The sequence below is a fragment of the Rhipicephalus sanguineus genome, chromosome 5, assembly GCF_013339695.2.
Source record: "Rhipicephalus sanguineus isolate Rsan-2018 chromosome 5, BIME_Rsan_1.4, whole genome shotgun sequence".
Lineage (NCBI taxonomy): Eukaryota > Metazoa > Arthropoda > Arachnida > Ixodida > Ixodidae > Rhipicephalus > Rhipicephalus sanguineus.
In genome coordinates, this window is record NC_051180.1 from 179,917,078 (window position 1) to 179,938,860 (window position 21,783).

Sequence of the window (21,783 nt, forward strand, 5' to 3'; positions counted from 1 at the left end):
GATTCACGAAAAAAAAGAAGGCCGAGCCTAGAATATTTTGAAGCCACATAAAGGCGCTAGGTAGGAAGTCTGTCACCATGCAACAATATGCTGTAGGTGAAGGAGGAAATCAATTGGAAGGGTACGAAGCGCTAGATTACGTCCGAAAAGTAACAGCCGATTCGTTTAAAAAGAGCGTCCGGGGGATTTCCCCGGTGAGTAAAAGTGTGGCGCAGAGAGCAACCGAGGCGGAGCTAGTACTTGATAATTTCAACCGAAAAAAGGCCGAAGGAAAAATTCCAAAGCGCACTGCCGCGGGTTTAGATGGGGTTCCCGTTAACCTCATTAACGAACTAGGACATAAGAATAAAGAAGCATTGTTGACAGCCGTAGAAAAATGCTTAAAGGACAGACAAATACCGGAGAGTTGGCGAAAAAGTAGAATGAACTTTATCTATAAAGGCAAGGGAGAAAAGGATAAGATTCGCTCGTATAGACCACTAACCATTATATCGGTACTATACAGGTTGGCGATGCAAGCAGTAAAAATGAAAATAGAAACATGGGCAGAACATGACGATATTTTGGGAGAACTTCAGAACGAATTTCGAGTCGACAGGCGGTTAGACGATAACCTGTTTGTTCTCACTCAGTGTATAATAGGCCCTTGTACGTGGCTTTTCTAGACATCACTGGGGCATACGACAACGTTAATCAGGAAATTTTGTGGGATATATTGAAAGGAATGGGCATAGGGGACGACTGTATACATCTTTTGAGGGAGATATACCGAGAAAATACAGTTTGTATAGAATGGGAAGCAATAAGTAGCAAGGACAGCGTTGAAATTAGCAAGGGGCTGAGACAGGGATGTCCTTTGTCCCCGCTGTTATTCATGCTGTAAATGGTGAGTATGGAAAAATAACTAGAAGGTAGCAACATTACTTTTAATCTGTCACATAAACAGGGCGGCGTGATGATTGAGCAGAAGCTTCCAGGTTTATTTTATGCGGACGATATCGTCTTATTTGCGGACAGTCGAGATGATATACAGCGGCTGGCGGATATATGTGGAAGGGAAGGTGAAACTCTTGGACTAGGATTTAGTTTAACGAAGTGTGGACTGATGGTATTCAATGATCCCTGTTATCAGACGGTGTCAATACAAGGCCAAGAAATACCGAGTGTTAGCGAAAACAAGTACCTTGGAGTATGGTTAAATGAGAGTGATAGATACATGGATGTACAGGAAAAAGCCTCGGCAGCAAAAGAAAAGATGAGCGCTGCAATAATGAAGCACAGAGCGTTGTGGGGATACAATAGGTACGAGACGCTTCGAGGTCTGTGGAAAAGTGTAATAGCTCCAGGGCTTACTTTTGGGAACTCAGTGGTGTGCATGAGGGCAGAGGTGCAATCGGGAATGGATGTAAATCAAAGGACTGTGGGATGCCTCGCGTTGGGTGCTCACGGGAAGACAACAAATGAGGCTGTAAAGGGCGATATGGGATGGGCAGGTTTTGAAGTGAGGGAAGCTCAGATCAAAATGTGGTTTGACGAAAGGCTATGAAATATGAAGGAGAGTAGATGGGCAGAGAAGGTGTTCCGTTATTTGTATAGGAAGAGTGTGGACACACTGTGGAGAAAATGAACTAGGAGACTCACTAGTAAATATACGGCTGGTAGTGCAAGCAATATGTCAACAAAGAGAGTTAAGCGAAAAGTCAGAGAGGCGGAGAGGATTTACTGGACGGCAGCCATGGAGAAAAAACCGGCTTTGAATAACTACCGTAAGGGCAAAAAACATGGTACTTCCCTCCGTCATTGGAATTGGAATAACACGAATGTACAGCGTGCCCTTACAGAAGTAACAGAATGTTTACTGTACAGTGCTCACGGATTCAAACGCGACATCAAGATTTTTAGTATAACGACTTGTATGCACCATTGCTCAAGATAACCACGTCATGTGGTGACGAATCTTGTCTCTAAAGATAATGTTGGCTCTGATCTACGCGTTGGTGTCGAAATTACGCCGATGTGACCCAAACTGAAGTCTGTAGAAACAAAAATCACAGCATATCCACGGAGTGAATGATGATGAGTGGGCGAAGCTGCGGAGGTTGATCGGTAAACCGTGAATCTTCCGTGAATTCCGCCCAGTACATCATCACCGACGTGAGATCGGGCGCATTTATACTAAAGGTTCGATGAGTTATGACGACTTGCAGCTCACTTTAATTTTACATGTACGCTGTGAATTTTCATTGTTTAGAAAACCATTGCTTTAGAAAACATCTGGCGTCTTTCGTTAAGCAGCTGGCGTCTTTTCGTTTTGCTTTAGAAACATCTGGCGTTCTTTCGTTTTGCTTTTACAAAACATCTGGCGTCTTTCGTTGGTTTATTTCATCAATGAACGGCGTTTTGTACGAAATTTTTATTGTTTAATCACGCACAGGAGAAATCTCACCAGGCACTACCTTGGAGGTAAACAATGGCTGCTAATGGGAATGAGAGACAGAAGAAGTCGGCTTTTAGCTAACACTTACACTTCTACTTCTACTAACGTTTCCTACTGGAACATGCCAATGGCTGCTAATGGGGAATGAGAGACAGAAGAATTCGGCTTTTAGTTAACGCGCACGCTGCGAATTTTTTATTATTCAACAACGCACAGGAAAATTCTCCCACCGGCACCACCTTGGAGGTCAGAGCGTAAGACTGGTTACGCACTACGACTACTACTACGACTACGAGGGACGAACGGGTGCCGCCTTAAGGAGCTTCGCCCCTAAAACATCTGCATTACTTAGCCCTAAATTGTCCTATTTCAATCCGCGAGTACTGCACATTGATATAAGAGATTTTGCACAATGTATATTGACGTCTGGCAGCTATAGGCACCGTTCAGTCGAGTTTGCCAGTCTGACTGCAGCGCTAGAATACATAGCCTAGCGGATAAAAAAAGCAACCTCGAGACGGCCTCAATGAAATTGGAACTCGACGCGCGCGTTTCGCGCCCTGCATCTGTCGGCGGATTGTGGCCGGGATACATGGGGGACGCGAGCACGCGTCTATTTTCTGCGTGCCCCTAACGGTGAACGTCGAAGACTTTGAGACGGGGCAGTGTGAGCAACGCAGCTCCATCTGGTCAGTGTGCGTACCCTCTTTGATGATTGGTGGTACATCTCCATCCCGACGACTAACCCCCATGCTAAATGATTAAACAATCCCTTGTCGTAGCTGTAGTAGTTAACGGTGAAAGCGTAATCAGAGAACGAGGTTTGATAGCCAGAAGAGCGTCGCGTACTGGACGCAGAACTTGGTCGCCATCCCGCGGCATGTTTAAATATGATTGAACACCACGGCCGGAGTAGATGGAAACGCCAAGCGCGTCGTGCCGCTCGGTAGCCCGGCCGCAATTTTTCTCGCAGGGAACGCGTGAGCGGGAAACGCGGTGTTACAGCCAGGTGAGGCAGGCGTGCGTCGCAGAGCTATTTTCGGTTTGGATTAGCGTGATGATATGAGCGAGGTCGACGCTTTTACGACGCTAGGGATAAGGTCACCACCTCGCGATGTGTTAATTCATTGACAAAATGGAACTTCTATTGAAAACGCGCCGAATCGGACGGATGTGTAACGCGTTGCAGGTGCTAATCGCGGAGGCCACAGTAATGAATTACTTTACCGCTCCCGGAGGGCAACACCATCCCGCCGACCGGGAGAGTGGTAGATATAAAAGGCGTGTTTGTAAAGCCTCTACAGCCTGTGACCGTGGCGCTGTGGGCGTGTACTTTTGGGATGTACTACAAAGCACAATCAAGAAGGAATTCCCGTCCCGTTAGATCCATATGGTATCAGGTTTCTCGCAATAGATAATGAGGATGGATTGCCGTTAGACCTAATAATGTTAACCGGCCTCCACTGTCTATGGCGGGCCCGTATGGCGGGATTTCACCGCGATCCAGATGCAAGGCCCGCAAGAATGTACTTTCGAGAGTGTATGTCGAAATTTGTTGAATTGCAGAAAACGCTGGAGTTTGTACCTGAGTGGTTATCCAGGGTGGAACCTTTGACGGTGCTCAAGGAATTTTAAAATTGATGTCTGTCCAGTAGGACGTACACAATTTGTTGTTATTTATTCTATGTCCTTGTGATGTAATTCATGTCTGGAAACAGGCAATAAAGCAAAAAAAGAAAAAGACCGTGGCGCTGTGGATAGCGTGCCGGGCATCTGTTGTTGCGGACCGAGCGGTCGTGGGTTCGATGCCCGTTGACGGAACTTTTTTCTTTGCCATCTGACCGTGTACATTTTTTCGACGTCATTTTCGTGACGGAAATACGTCACTGATGTCTTGATGGACCCCAGCATAAAACACTTTCGTCTCAAGAATGAGAGAAGGAGGGAGGCATTTTACAATAATTCAAGGGGAAGCGCTTTACTGTTTGAAGCGAGGTCGGGTTCCCTTAGAACGCGTAGTTATAAAAGCGAGATTCAGTAAAGAAGAAGAACAGTGCACATGCTACGGGGGAAGTTAAGGAAACAGCGGAGCATGTTCTGATTGAATGTGGAGATATCCACCCAGGAGTACGTTTGGGCACGAGTCTACATGAAGCCTTGGGTTTTAGGGACAACAATGGAAAGCTGAACACACCCGCGATTGAAATAAGTAAGAGACGGCTAGAGTATTGGTGGCAGAAAATTAGAGGGAAAGGACAAAAATAAATATTTGAAAAAAATTAGGACAGTCTGCCGTAAAGGGCAGATAACTGGGCTAGGAATTTACGTTTCCTTTTTCCTGTAGTAAGATAGATTTTATCGAAGTAGAGGCATTAGGCCAACATACAAAAAAGAGGTTTTTTTTTGTCAAGCCAGGTGGCACACTTGTCACCGCCCCGTTATAAAGGGGACGCTCATAGCATCCATCCATCCATCCATCCATGCGTAACTCTAGTAACTAGACAAATTGGTTATGGGGCGCCCTCTGTGGAATGTAGTACATAAAGGGTGTGCTGACAATATAATGGGGCGCTTCTGTCGGTGACATGGAGCGTGCATGTTGACTCCGCGGCTCTCGCGCTTAGTTAGGCCTGCATCCTCGGCCGCCTCAGCTTGAACCCGCCCACCACAATGTCGGCTGGGAACTTTTGCGTTGAAGAGATAAGAGCAGTTCCAGGCTCCGCAATGGAGCAATGATCGGAACGGGCCGAAGGTAACAACGCCATTATTTAGTACTCGACGTTAAAGTAACTCAAGCGGTATTCACTATCTCAAGATCCTAGTCTGTATTTACATGTGAAAACGATAATGCTTTTCTGATAGCGATAGGAGCAACGCAGCATTTTTTCAGCATAACGGTCATGCATATATAGGTCATACTTGTTTTGATTAGGGAAAATTTGCTGTTTTATCATTCTAAAAAACGCAGTGACCCTCGCTTCTTTAAGGAAGAATCGGCTATGGCCCCTACGTTCGTCTTTAAATGGGGTAACGTTTCTCCCTTTTGCCATAGGGAAAAGTTACTGCCCCGTTAAAAACGAAATGGCTTACGCCAGGCCAGCGAAGCGAGCAATATACGATCAGGCCAACCAATTGCATCGATTCACAACTGATAAACAGTTTGCCCCCGTCCTGTCTATCTCGTCTTGTGAAGTGTCTGGTTTTTTGCGCACAATGTTTCCCATCAGTATGCCCCACTGGTCATCACAAGAAGCTGTCCCGCTTAGCTTAATATCAAACGATATGACAATGAAATCAAGCAGACAAACCTGTTGTGATGGCAACCTCGTGAAACGGAACGACGGAACTCGTATGTTTCACTCGGCCAGCGAGACGGCATTCATTTTAAAAGAGGACACTGCAGATGAGTTCTCACTCTTATTTCTCTTTATTTATCGAAGCATAACACGGTATAGCAGCGCTATCCACGCGTTTACAGAGGTTCCGTCAGTATGCAGCGAGGTTGAATAATATCGCTATTCAAAGAACAGGCTTCATCAGGTTTGCAAAAAAGCGTCGGATGCTAGTAAAAAATAAATGTAATATATTGTGAGCATTAGTCATACTCTTTATCTTCTCACCTGTAAATACTCATCATCACCGCTGGGGTCTGAGCAGTGGGGCTCAGGCTCGAGGGTGAATAAAAAAGAGTCTTGCGGCCTGAACGTTCTCCGACAAGTGGTGGATTGTGCTGTCCGGTCACTCAGTCTTCTCGTTCTGCCGGTGCCCCTACGACTTCCCCTACAATACATCCCTAGAGCTCCGTTCAGTTCGCCGTTTGCACCAACAGACCTCGGCAATGTCGCAAGACGAGCGCTCCAACTCTGGCGCATCCACAACGCCTGCCCCGACGAGAACCCCTTCCTGCTTCGTCACCACACCTAAGAAGGATCCATCGTTGTTCGCTGCCCTTCGCGGGGACGACATCGAAGACTGGTTGGAGCAGTACGAGCGCGTGAGTGCATTCAACCACTGGGACGACTCTGCAAAACTCACTCGCGTCACCTTCTACCTGGCAGTTGTAGGCAAAACTTGATTTTTCTACGACGAGCTGGACTTCGTGGATTGGACCTCATTTAAACAACAGTTACGACATATTTTCGCGAACCCTTCAATCCGCTCAGACATCGCGCAAAAGAAGTTAGCGGAGCGTGTCCAGCAAACTGGCAAGTCCTACCCTTCTTACATAGAAGATGTCTTCACCCTTTGTCGCCGCATGAAGAACTTAATGATGGAGAAGGACACGGTCCGCCACCTGCTCAAAGGCATTTGCGTTGCGGCATTCAATGCCCTTGCAGTGCAGAACCCCACTACAGTCTCACAAGTCGTCGCCACGTGTCAGCGCCTTGATGAACTTCATCTGCTACGTCTGCAGCCTGACACATCTCACCTGAGCGCAACCAATGACAGCGAGCTACGCGCGTTGAAGCGTTCCATCATACGAGAGGAACTTCAAGCACAAGCTATGTCTTGCCCCCTCAAGCTCCGTACGACGTCTTCTGGCAGCAGCCTCTGCAACATCGTCAGGGAAGAACTTGTTGCCATGGCGTGTGCGGAAGTTCCCAGGCATGACCTATGCCAACATGCGCTCAGGTTACAGCCCTCGCACCTTTTCAACAGACACCACCCCACGCGCCCACAGTGCACGGTTGGGTGAATGTTCTGTCAACACGAACGTCGCTTCCGCCTCCCAACGCCTCGCGCACCCCTCGACCAGTTTGCTGCTAATGTGGATGGAGCCCGTGACCATATTTCCAGGTTTTGCCGACGCCGTCAGCAGGACGAATGACGGGGCTACGACTGCTATGAAAGAGACAAGTTTCGTGCTGCGGTTCCGCAGCATGGTCACGCGTATCAAAGTTACGAACGTCGCTCACCATCTCCGCAGAGCCTCGATGAAGCCGGTGCTTCCCGTTTCCCGCGTTCCAAGTAATATTGAGCGTGCCTGTATCTCAGCGAAAGGCAGCACATTGTACTTTCTGGCGAATGACCGTTTTGCACATGCGTAATAAGAATTCAGGTACTTGGGGGAATATTCGACTATCATTGATAATTGTATGCGGAATTTGGTTTGCCTAGGAGAGAGTTGACGTAATGAAAACACCAAAGCATTTGCACGAGAACATAGTCTCAAGGAGCATTAGTGATGTTGTAAATTGACGAAACAGATTATATTCTACACATGCGCGAACGTCGGCCTTTCTGTGTTAATTTTCATATTAAGTTTTATGTTAAGCTGGCTGCCTAACTTCAAATTTGAAATCAGCCCAATCTTCTATTCAGCCAGAAGAGATTCCTCGTTCAGTAATTGCTGGAATGCCTCAGACGCAAGAGGGGAACACAAAAATACACCTTTCCGAAATTTTGTTTTCATCTCCCCGAAGCTCGGTGAAGAGGGACTTTTCGTTTCTCAATTACATTTATAATATCGTTAGAAGGAACAATTCTAGGAGTAATAATGACGCAGGTGGAGTATCAAAATTCTGACAGTAAGATATGTCCGTCGTCTGGAAGGTTGCGCGAGCAAACGGCATCAAGCAGCAATACATAAAGGAAAAGGGAAATCACACCACAAGGGCTGTTGCGGTTTCGGTTCACAAAACGCGAGAGCTTTCGCACATTGGCTACCGATATACATGCTAAGGTATTTCTCAGATAAATATCCTTCGATTTTTCAAGAGAGGCCATGTATTCGTCAGAAGCCTTTCTATGCGAAACACCACGCATGTCAAGTAAAAGGAGGCAACCAGGCCTCGAAGTGGCACCCCAAGAATTACAGACTATATCCACACCGGAATCCTCGGAAGAAGCGGCGATCGCGCTTGCCCTCACACAGACTGACGCCCGGTACGTTCTTTCCGACTCGAAAACCGCGATCCTAAATTTCGCGCGAGGACGAGTCCACGAGACTGCTTTCCAAATTCTCAGCTCGCCCACCAAAAACCCGGCCCGCCATGTGGAGCTGATCTGGGTGCCTGCGCACTCTGGGAATCCCGGCAACGAAGCCGCCAATGACCACGCCCGAGGTCTCATCAACCGGGCGGCGGCGGAATCGGAGTCGGGCTCTTCTAGGGAGCGCATGCATTCCTTCAACGAGATTACCCAGTCATACCGTGCTGAACGCCAGCTATACCCCCCACCCCACCGATCCCTAAAAAACTTTCACCAAATATTATGGCGCCGCCTTCAGACCCGCACCCTTCCCTCCCCCTATTTCTTTTCCCGCATTTACCCGGGAGCGTACGCCCCGTCCTGTGCTCAATGCACTCATCCCCACGCTACCCTTACCCACATTCTCATGGAATGCCCGGCGGACCCTCCCCCGCGGGGCCCGGAGCCACTGACCACATGGGAGGAATGGGAGACCCTGCTGCGCTCGACGGACCCGGCCAAGCAGAAGATCGCCACTGACCGGGCCGCCCACGTCATGGAACTGCATGAACTCATGAACGCATAGGCACCGTTCAGTCAAGTTTGCCAGTCTGACTGCAGCGCCAGAATACATAGCCTAGCGGATAAAAAAAGCAACCTTGAGACGGCCTCAATGAAATTGGAACGCGACGCGCGCGTTTCGCGCCCTGCATCTGTCGGCGGATTGTGGCCGGGATACATGGGGGACGCGAGCACGCGTCTATTTTCTGCGTGCCCCTAACGGTGAATGTCGAAGACTTTGAGACGGGGCAGTGTGAGCAACGCAGCTCCATCTGGTCAGTGTGCGGTGCCTATAGCGCAGTGGGGTCGTGCGGGGACCCTGGGACGTACGTGCCCAAATCCCTTGGTCCAATAAAGTTTTACCTCCTCCTACAGACTATACAGCTGGATTTGTGATTGTGATAACAATTATATGGAAACTCTCGGCTGATTTTTGCCGTCGCCGTCACGCTTGCCCTGTGCATGCCCGTGCGTTCTTTCAGGGCGTCCTTCTTTGTGCTTCAGCGGCGCGCTGCAAGTATCAAGCTGCTTCTGGTTCTTCGTGTGACATTTCAATTTCTTACTATCGCATTCATTGCTTCGCCCTTGCAACGAAACTGTGACTTTTTTGTTTGCTAGACGCTTAAGATTAGTCTTATACCTTCGTGCACTGCGACTGAAGATCATTGGCACAAAAATGCATTTCTGGTTCATTTCAGCGATGCTGACATAAACATGCTTTCAGTTCGACAAGGACTACGCACGTTATATTACCTCGGTGTTTGCTTTCATGTAGTCTCAGATCTGTTTTATTTACAATTTAAATGACGAAGCACTTGTTCGGAAAGTGTTGCGACTCAATTAAATCGGGTAAGCATGTAACGGGTACAGACCGAGTCAGGTTCACACATGAGTAGCAGATCATGAATGTTCGGATCGGTTCAAGTGATCTGACTAGGTTGCCGGATTAGCTGATTCAAAATTAGGAACAGCACCATAAAAAACTTAGAGAACGCTTGAGCTTCGCCTTCAAGAGTAGAACGCGATAGGGTAAATGGGCCGAGTACGCATCGCCTTCAACCGTGCCGCATGAAAACCAACGTTTGTGCGGGTAACATTAGCCGTTTCGAACTATCCTAGCATGCCTACAGCAAGTACGGTTCGAAATGCCCATCACGTCGTAATTGTTCCTTTTGCAAATTGGCGAAATATCCCCTACGCGTCCGTATGCTTCCATGCGCTCCTGTGCAACTGCACGCTTTGTAATCGTTGGGCACCTCACACCACTTACTCTTTGCGCAATTCGCATGTTTTGACGCCTGGTGCGATTCTACGATTCAGCCACGCAATATTACATGCGTTAGGAAGAATACCCCACAACACGACATTCCCGTAGCATTTCTTACGAAGCTGTTTTGAAGCGCTGGCCTGGCTGCGCGGTCGACCACCTGCTAGCCACGCAGAAGGTCTGGGTTTGATTCTCACTCGGACCGAAGATTTTTAACACGAAAGTGTTTTATGCCGGGGTCCACCAAGTACATCCGTCACGGAGATGACGTTGATAAAATGGACGCCAACGGGTGAGAAAGAAAAAAAACCAAGAAAAATATACCCCGCTGGGAATCGAACCCACGACGCTGCGGCCGCGACTGCAAGCGCCCGACGCGCTACCGACTAAGCTAACTCGGGAAATGCAAGACGCGGCGCGAACGCGCCTTATATCTTTCACACATTCTCTATCGCGGCTGGCGGAGCGGGGCGGTGCCGCCGTCTGTGAGATGTCAAAAGAAGTAATGCTTCACGATCGACACTTACTAGCGCTTACTCCGAGATTGCGCGCGATATTGGAGGTCATGGTTAAAGCGTCTCGATACCAGAGCGGTAGACTGGCCGCGCTGGCGTCGCCGGGCACCCTTGACGCAGTTACGTTCTTTGCCTTTGGCTTCGTGTTAGCGTGCGTCGGCTCATCGGAGTAGTGCAGCTCCCACGTGCACCAACGGGATTTCTCCGCCGCCGACTGCTTCAATTGCGAGAGCACCGACTAACAAAACTGCTGCAATATGCGTTGCAGAAAGGATGCGAGTTCGACGGGCGAATGTCGTGCCTTGGTGGAGCGAGAGCAGCGCCTGCGAGACAGAGGCCAGCGGGACGCACGCGTTTGCGGCTCAGGCTACGAACCTCTACCTCCCGTGTTGCTGAAGCGCAGTGTGTGTTATGTATGCATGAGCATAGGCGTCGGCTACCCTTTACTAGAAAGCGCACACCGTGCCGTTTCTCTCCTTAATTGACGACGCTTTGAAGAAGTGCATACCGGGTACCAATGTTGATTATGAGCTTGTTGATATCATCCTTACGCGGGATTCACGATTCGCTGTGTCCAAATATATGTTCACACCTTCAGCTACCGTGCGCAACGGTTTAATCATGATCATGGGCTTTAGTCGTGCTGTCAACATGCGTGCATCCACGTCAAACGGTGCTATAGCTGCCAAACACGAATAGACATTGTACAAGCTCTCATATATCACTACACAATAAGCAGTACTTCTGTGAAGACACGTGTCACTTTCGTGTTATACCGATTCCTATGACAGAGGGATCAGCCATGTTTTTATTAGTTATTTGCATCTATAACGAATTTTCGCTCACGGGCAACGCCGATTTTCGCTCGCAACCAACGACGCCACCGCCGACGGCGACACCGGAATTTCGGTGATACGAGCTCTTTAACGATATCGCGTCAAAGTTCCTGTGACGGCGCGTTGCATGTCTAATAGTTCAGAATGCCATGCTATGTTAGAAATATTAAAATTTGCTCATGGTAATAATCGCAGAATTCGGTAAAATTACACAGTAGTTATAATTCTTTCGCGTAGTTGGCTTGCAAAAGTGCTAGTCGATGAAGAGGTCTGGAATAAAATTCCTACAAAAACTTTTTGATGTTTAATTTTTAAGTAAAGTGCAAAGAATGCTGCACGTCAATTTATTGTGCTGAGGAGGAAACGCATCGGTCAGCGCTCACAAAACACCACATCCGGACGTCTTAACAAGGTGGCGTCAGTAAATTTTCAAACGGTGAATAATTGCAAGTACTGTTGTTGAGCGTTAGAAAGCAGCCATGTTTCTGTTAGTGCTACTATGTCAGGAGAAAAAGTGTCAGAGGGACAAATGTGGGTATGGGAAAAACTTTTATTGAATAAAAGGAGAGTTTGCAGGGTGATTCCACGTAAGATCGAACAATCGATGGCTGGTCGACCTCTCAAATTTATTTCAAAATTTTATATATTATTGCCTGATGAGTAGAAAGAAGAGATCCGCAATTTGTTTTGCCGCCAAAAATTTTTTCGAAGCACAGGAAATCAATAATGACGAAGAGGTGGAGTGAAGCGCTCATCCGCTCTGCTGTTTTGGCCAACTTTCGTTCTGAATTGGACAAAATATAATAAAGTTAGGTAGCTGAAATTTCTTTAACTAAATATATGCATGTTTTTGCTTCTGCTCAGCTATTTTTAGTTTTCATGTGTAGTGTAGATGTTTTTATAAAAAAACTCAAATTTGGCCCAAGGAACGTTATTTTCTTTACTTTGAAGGTCTTTATCTCAAAAAATCCTTGTAGCAGAGCGACAAAAATTGCGCATAACGTTCTTCGCATGCTTCATTGATCATTTAGATAAGATGTTAGGCTATGTCAATGACAATAGATATAAATTAATACTTGGGGGTGACATTAACATAGATCTATTGCAACCTTCGCATAATCGAGCTGCCCTTCTCAGTACTGTTGAATCAAATGGCTATACGCTTTTAGGAAACACTGCGACGCGCGTCACTGCTTGCACAGAATCATTGCTTGACGTGTTCATCACAAACATGAGCACAGAAAGCGTGATATCAGGAGCCTTGTGCTCCGGTATCAGCGACCACTTTCCTATTTACATGCTCGCGAGAACATCAGTAAAAAATACGCTCCAGGATCCAGAACCAAAAATAACAACTCAGAAAATCACTCTAAAAAGACAGGGCGTGCAAACATGGACACAAGAAAGAAGTCAGGACACCACAAACGCCGACTAACAACTGAAGAGACGCACAACGGCTGAAAAGAAAGAAGACACGAAAACTTATCTGCGCATGCCCATGCAACAGGCGAACCACCGCTCAAACATTGAATGCTTTCCTATCAAAGCTACGAAAAGAAGACTGGGAAGAAGTCAGACGTAGTGAAACTGCAGATGCAGCTTACGAGGCATTTATTTCCATTTTTAAACGCATCTACCATGAGCATTTTATCCTAGTAACGAAGACTATAAAACACGGTAAGGGTCGTAAACCATGGGTAAACCGTGAATGCATAAAAAGAATTAAACAAAAAACGAGATTGTTCAAAAAGTTTCTTAAGAGCAGACTGGATACTGACTTTGATATATTTAAGCAATACAGAAATAAGCTAACCTCTTTCCTTAGAAGTGAAAAGAACAGATATATGCATGACCAGTTCCGCAGGGAATACTGTAATCAAACAGGAGATGTGTGGAAAAAACTCAATAAACTGTTAAACCGTATGCAACCGCCATCGACTGTGGATGATCTCGTTATAAACGGTAAGCGCATATGTGGAAAAGAACTTGCTGAAGCGTTCAATAAGTTCTTTCGGGATGCGGTTAGTATCGGACAGTGCGTTTCCCCTGCAACCTATGGTATTAAGGAAAATAAGCACAGTATTTATTTAGAGCCAACGGATGAACATGAGGTGCGAGGTATTTATGCGTCTTTCAAAAACAGCAGAGCTAGGGATATTGACGATATACAGATCGAGCCGGTGAAGTTTGTGCTTGACATAATTGCTCCTTTGCTTGCCCACATATACAACCTTGCAATAATAACTGGCTGTTTTCCGAAAATGATGCAGATCTCTAAAGTTAGTGTCCTGCACAAAAAGGGCGATAAGAATGAGTTGTCGAATTACAGGCCGATTTCTATATTGCCAATATTTTCAAAAGGCCTTGAGAAGATCATTCATAAACGAGTAACAAAATTTTGTCACGCTTTCAATCTAATTAATAAATCTCAGTATGGCTTTCTCCACGGCAAATCAACTGAATCTGCACTACTGACTTAGAAGGAAATCATCCTTAAAGCTTTTGAATTAAAACAGATATGTGTAGGCATTTACATAGATTTTTCAAAGGCGTTTGACCGGATTCACCATGCAACATTGTTAGAAAAACTGCAACTATATGGTATTCGCGGCACGCCACTGCTCTTGATAAAATCCTACTTGAAGCATAGGTTTCAGTGTGTCAGCTTAGGAACGGCAGTTTCATCGTTACAGCAGGTAGTCACTGGCGTTCCGCAAGGAAGCATATTGGGTCCTTTATTGTTCATCCTTTACATAAACGATATAAACACTATCAACAAAGCACCAACTTATGTAATTTACGCTGATGACACCAGCCTATTTTTCACTGGAAAAAATCTGCAATATTTAGCACCTCAAATAAATAACGCCCTTGAAGACATACAAAAGTGGAGTAAAGAAAACTCGCTGTTGATCAATGATGAGAAAACAAAGGCCGTTCTTTTTCATCCGCGTCAGCTTTCAGTCACCATTGATAGTCCTTTATTTTTAGGCACGGTACCTATAGAATTTGTGAACTCAATAAAAATTTTAGGTGTGCTGTTTCAAAAAAATATGTCCTGGGACGATCATTTTGACCACGTTCACTCTCATGTGGCTAAAAGTGTGGGTGCTATTGCAAAATTTCGACACATTCTGCCTGCATCGATAAAACTTCTGCTCTACAACACGCTTTTTTTATCCCACATAAATTATTGTTTTTTAGTGTGGGGAAATTCCACACAAAGAAATAACCATAGAATATTTATGTTACAAAAAAGAGCTATTCGGTCTATAGCTAACGTTGAACATCGTGCGCATACAAAGGAATTGTTTCATCGTTTTAACGTTGTACCCATAGAAAAATATTATGATTGGAAACTAGCTATCAAATATAAAAAGTCAGTTTATAAAAATCAACATGACCTTCTAAATCTCGCTAACCTGAGAGGAAATGCTCCTTTCTATTCTCTCCGCAAACAAGACTTCTGGAACATCCCCTTTTGCCGAACAGAATACGGACGACAGATGTTGCAGTATTGTTTGCCTCACTTACTAAACACACTCCTCAGTAGCGAAATAGAATTAGAGAAACGTAGTATAAGTGACATTAAAAAACACTTCCTGTAACTAATCCCCGTAAAAAAAAAAAAATTTGCTGTACTGTATGAAGAGAGATGTACTTTCATTGTTTTTTTGTTTGTTTGATGTTTGCCTGTTATGGATTAATTATTGTGTTAAATAATTATCTTTAGCTGTTGACGATCTGTACATATATGCATTGACACATACTCTTTATCTTTGTAGTCGTAAATATTGTAGAAACAAGATTTAAAGTGTCACGTTAACCACTTTTTCCTCCTTTTTCTTTTTTTTCTCATGTAACGCGTTGGTTTGATTTTGTGATAGTATTTTTTCGTGTATGTAACGCGCTAGTTTGTTCTTCGATTGCATTTTGACATCCTTGTGTGTCCCTACTGTATGCCCTGTATATGGGGGCTTGGGCTTTCCTCAAGCGAATTGTTTCGCTTTTTGCCCAAGCTTGCCCACATCTCCAGGATGTAAATAAAACTGATTTGATTTGATTTGATTTGATATCTACCACGCTGCCGAATCTTACATTTATGTAACGTTTCAGTAAAGAGATATGATCGGGATAAGTTAAAGAAAACACTGGACAATGGAAACTTCTGACACATTTAAAAAAAAAAAACATTTTGTATATTTCTTAAACTTTGTCCACTTATTCTCCTCCACATCAGCTTTCATAATCATTGAAAACATGTTGCATAATGTCGTTGCACTAATAGTTACGACCCCTCCAATAAGACCCTTAGGCAAGGATTGGCAATTCCGGCTTCTTGCCCAGCAAGTGTATAAAATGCAGGCAGGATTGAACTTCTTTTTATTAAAAGGCCAGCAGTACTGAAAAAGGTGTTGCCGGCACTGAAGACGTTAATCCTGAAATTATTTCGTCACTGCAGCAGCCACGAGCGCGGGGCTACCGAGCAGGCGCCCGCGCACCCGAGATGCTCGTTGTAAGAGACGGCGCAGTGAGAGCTCATTTTCGCGTCCTCAGACCGATTGAGTTCGAAACAGCAACACCTCTCGGGTGACTTGAACGCACGTGCACTGGAGCTTCGCTATTTTATCCACCCTGTGTTCGCACTCACCGCAGCTAGGCGCTGATAACACGGCAGAGATGGAAGCAAGATGAAAACTCTATAAGGGAGCAATAAGCGCTCGCTTCACACACGCTGCTGCCAGAGAAACTGCGCTGCGCCAGTTGCGATCAGTGGAAAGCATTCACGTGGCGCTCCAGTGGCAAAGCAAAATATGGAATGTCAAAGGAAAGAAAAGCAAAACTATCGGTAACCGGATGCGCTTGCCTATCTTAGATGTCGGCAGCAGACGGCCTGAACTGGCCGCGCGTTCAGAGCGCTGTTCACACTTCATTCGGCGCGGATAGTTCTTGTGCTTTGCTCTTACTCTACTCCTCCTGTGCGTCTCATGGCGAGAAGTATAGCTCGGAATGAGTGTATTGTGGAGACTACCTTTTGAAGCACAAGAAGCTTAAAGGAGTACTGACACGAATTTTTAAAAATTTCGGATTGTTGCTCTGAATAAAAATACTGGTGTCGAGGAACCTAAAACGACTTTTGTGGTGCCTGGGAATGCATGGTATATATTTTAAATAACGCCACCTTAAAAACACACTTTCGATTTATATATGGAGGGTGTGGCTTTTCAGTGTCGTTTCATAGCAGTGTGACGTCACGGAGATACAGTAACTCGCGACGTACTAGCAGCAAATTCGTCATCTGCTCGTGGTGCACATAAACAATGATGAGTGAATTGTCGTCCTGTGACCCTGACAGTGATTTTTGCGATTTAGGCTGCATGCAGGACGCAGAGCTCGCATACTCGGGGGGACTGTCTTGACTCGTCGGGATAATGTCCTTGCAGTGGACCTGGCTTGCAGATGCTCAGCGACGAAAACTTCAAAGTCAAATTATAATATTTTATACGTGTTCTCCGACTCCAGTGTATGGACAGCGTTGACACTGCATACAAACGAAGCAAAATATGTCCCTTTTGCGATGTCTCAGATTCGTGTCAGTATACTCCTTTAATTATTGCAAAGAAGCCAAAATTTCGCAGAGTTACTGACCTAGGCATATACGCTTTGAAGGAACGTTTAACGCCCGAAAGATCAGTGACTGCAAGTGAGACGGACTACTTGTGCTACGCGTGCTTTTGCTACCACTGCAATGAAAGATCTTCACGGAACGCAAAGTTAAACGATGACATTCTTATGCCCCCTGAAAAAGAAATCGACGTCATTAACCAAATCACTGCGACTACCGGTGCACGTGCGTTCAAGTAACCCGAGAGGCGTTGCTGTTTCGAACTCAATCCGTCGGAGGACGCGAAAACGAGCTCTCACTGCGCAGTCTCTTACAACGAGCATCTCGGGTGCGCGCGCGCCTGCTCGGTAGCCCCGCGCTCATGGCCGCTGCAGTGACGAAACAATTTCAAAATTAACGTGTTCAGTGCCGGCGACACCTTTTTCGGTACCTGCTGGCCTTTTAATAAAAAGAAATTCAATCCTGCCTGCATTTTATACACTTGCTGGGCAAGAAGTCGGAATTGCCAATCCTTGCCTAAGGGTCTCATTGGAGGGGCCGTAACTATTAGTGCAACGACATTATGCAACATGTTTTCAATGATTATGAAAGCTGATGTGGAGGAGAATAAGTGGACAAAGTTTAAGAAATATAAAAAATGTTCTTTTTCTTTAATGTCGTCAGAAGTTTCCATTGTCCGGTGTTTTCTTTAACTTATCCCGATCATATCTCTTTACTGAAACGTTACATAAACGTAAGATTCGGCAGTGTCGTAGATAAGCATGCGAAGAACGTTATGCGCAATTGTTGTCGCTCTGCTAGAAGGAGTTTTTGAGATAAAGATCTTCAAAGTAAAGGAAATAACGTTCCCTGGGCCAATTTTGAGGTTTTTTATAAAAACATCTACACTACACATCAAAACTAAAAATACCTGAGCAGAAGCAAAACCATGCATATATTTAGTTAAAAAAATTTCAGCTACCTAACTTTAATATATTTTGTGCAATTCAGAACGAAAGTTGGCCAAAACAGCAGAGTGGATGAGCGCTTCACTCCACCTCTTCGTCATTATTGATTTCCTGTACTTCGAAAAAATTTTTGGCGGCAAAACAAATTGCGGATCTCTTCTTTCCACTCATCAGGCAATAATATATAAAATTTTGAAATAAATTTGAGAGGTCGACCAGCCATCGATTGTTCGATCTTACGTGGAATCACCCTGCACAGGACCCAAAGGGACCTTTACATAGAGGGAGTCCTTATTCCGGGACATCGCTGGACAAGGTCGCTACCCGCGCCCGTCGGACAGCCCTTTGAGACTTCAATCCTGAGCAATTAGGTAGGGCTGCCTCCCGTGTCTCTCTAGTAGAGGAAGGGTTGGGGGGGCTAGCTGGTTCCGCCCTTCAAGGCCGCGCTAGCGGCGTCCTTGGGCGTAGCATGCGCGGAGCGAGCCGCCGTCTGTTGCTGGACGGCGGCGCCGATGTCCTTAGGTGCCAGCACGGAGGAAGGACTTTGCTTCCTCCGTGGGTGCCAGCGTTTTCTGCTTGCGTCACCATATTCGGACCATATCGTCCAAAAGTTCGTCTTCAGATGGCGGAAGATCCTCTAGTTGCACAGTATCCATGCTTAAGATTTGCATCCAAGTAGGATCGTAAGCAGTCACATTCTTCGGAGACGCCATCGCAGGGGAAACACCGGCCGAAGCTGGCGGAAGCGTCGCTGCCGCTAGGCCAGCAGCCCGGCGGTCTGCGAAATTAACGCTCAGAAGTTCGTCATAAGTGGTCCCACCTTGATAAATGTGATGTCCGCTTGCGTCGCTGAACTTCACGGAGACGAGGAGCGAAAAAATTGCAGGGTTCGGGTTGAGTGACCGCAATTAAAGACGGTCATTAGCAGAGCCAAGGAGAAGCGCGTTCGTCACCGACGCGCCCCTGCAACGTCCACCGTATGACCGCATTAAAGGTCGCTTCTATTGGCCTGGTCTATCCACCAGTGTAGCGAAGTACGTCTCTTCCTGCAATCTTTGTCAGCGCCGCAAGCTCCCGACATCACCTCAAAGCGGCGAGCTGCAACCACTTCTGTGTCCGTCGGCACCATTCGAAGTCGTTGGAATCGATCTGTATGGTAGTGACAGCTGTCGACCACTTGACACGTTACGCCGAAACAGCCTGCCTGACTTCAGCGTCGGCTTTCAGAGAGAAATGAGGCACTCGCGTTCCTTCAGTGCTAGAGTGCCTCGATGCGCGCGCCTCCGCTTAGAGTGGTGTCAGCTTTTAAAAGGGCAGGTGCCGCCACCTCAGCCTTGGCGGTAGCGTGGCCGCCATTTTCAACCCCCTGCCCGGTCACTTGTGTGTGGCGTGCGTGCTGTTGTTAGGTCGGAGCTCGTTTCCCACCAGTTTTATGCGCTCGCTACCGTCACCATGGCCGGGTGTTGCGTGCCGCAATGCACCAATCATTCCAGGAGCGCTGGGAGCTCTATCTTTTTCAAGACACGAGGATTCTTTGGACAGTAAAGATGAAGCGTGACAGGCGGCGTCCGAAGAACACATTATGCACTTGCAGCGTAAGTTTCCGGCCGGTATTTCGAATGGACATGCAACGATAACTTCTGCCGGTGTCAACCTCGCGTAATAAATGGACACACTAATATCAGCTACATGCCTAAAATATCTTGGTTCACGTGTGCACGAATCCTGCATTTTACTTCGCAAACATTCTTTACTGCACTTGGTTGGTCCTGTATCTGCCTTTGATATTTGCTTTCGCTATTTTTGTGATGTGAAAGGTATCATGGATATATTATGCGTGTTTGTCGGCAGATCGGACCCTTCTTTTTGCATTATAATGATTATTTCTGAGAATTTACGTTCCAAAAACCACGATAAGATTATCAGAAGCGCCGTATATAGTGGAAGGCTCCCAAACGAAATTTTGACCATATGTTGTTCTTTCGTACACTTAAATCTTGGTACACGGGCCTCTGTCATTTCACCTCCATCGAAATGAGGCCGCTGCGGCCGGGATTGGATCCCGTAACCTTCGGGTCACCAGTCGAGCACCATAACTAAAACCACGGCGGGTTCCTGTTTTATATATTCCTTTCCGTGTTTCAAGTACGCCTGCTGTGCTGGTCTGATGCCCATGTATGTATGTGTGCAGTTAAATATTTTTTGTCCTTGCATGTTTCTGTGTTTCAAGGTTACATTTTTTGTCATGTCTTAAATGATTACGCAGTTCCGGTTTTTTCAATCATTTACGATCACTGTGAAGCGACTAGTGGCAGTTGAGTTTTATTGTGTAAATTGAGTTTTATTTGTGTAATTGCTTCTGTCAGAGCAGCATTATTGCGCACATATAAATGGCCTGTACACTGGATATTAACGAGCGCACACACATACATTCAGTATTTCATTTCTTTGAGCAAGCATACTTTATTTATTTATTAATAATGTAAGCCATGAAGGCTCATACAGGAATACAAACAGTACTCGCGAAGCGTCTATACAAGGAAGACGCATGAAAACAAGAAGAAGATGCACTCTTATTCAAGTACCGTATAACGTCCGGCACATAAACGGCCCATTTTTATTCCACCACAACGTACTGCATATAAGCGGCCCTTCAATCGCCATTAAGCGTGACAAATTCTGCGGTGACGGATTGGGCCCGCTATATGCGGCCGCGAGCGGTCGCAACGCTTATATGGAGCCCGAGGCGGAAATGGCTCGAGCGGACGCAACGCTTATATGGGGCCCGACGCGAAAGGCGGACGCAACGCTTATATACAGAGCCCCGCCTCCCTGACCTTCGCCTGTGTGAAAAGCCACAAATACGTTTTATTTTTAATAAAAATTATGGCCTGTAGCATATCACGACACTGCTGCCACCTACATTCTTTTTGGTTTAGACTGTAAGCTAACAGTTGCAACAGGTCTCGTACTGCCGGAGCACCACCAGCTTCCCGTGAACACATGTGTGCCGCGCTTACATGTTTATTCGTGTATTGTGTGCGTTTATTGCGTGCTTATCGTACGCGACATTCGTCGACTGGGCATTTTCCGCGTGTTGGGGCGTTCTCCTGCCTTGATCCAGTGGCGGATGATGGTCGTTGTTCGTTGCCACTCAACACAGCCTCACGGGACGCACAGCTTTGTGTCCGCGCTCAAAAGTGCTTTCTTGCTTCGTTCATCGATTACTCACGTTGATCGAGTGATCGAGTGTACTTCCGAAGACAATCCGCGTCCGAGTGTTTTGACAAGCGGCGACCGCGGTTCCACAGGAGCGGAAGCTTGAACCTTTTGACGAGCGACTGTGCCAAACTTGGGTAAGTTGAAGAAGGGTCCGCTGAACTACGTAACTTTGTTACTTCATTGCATGGAAAACTGTTTGCAGGAACCGTCGTGTTGGCACGCGAGGATGATCAACAGATACCCGATAGGCAGGTATGTTTTGTGCTTTGGGTGCTCTTATATACACCACCATAAATGACATGTTTGAAGGATGCGCATTGCGCTACGCAATCTTATGCTTCGATCATGCAGGCCTCGTGTCGTTGTGCTGTTATTCTTGACTGTTACTGGGGTACGAGAATCCTCGTCTTAGAGTGTTCTAGAATCCCCTTGTCGCCGTTAGAAAGTGTGTGCTTTTAACAA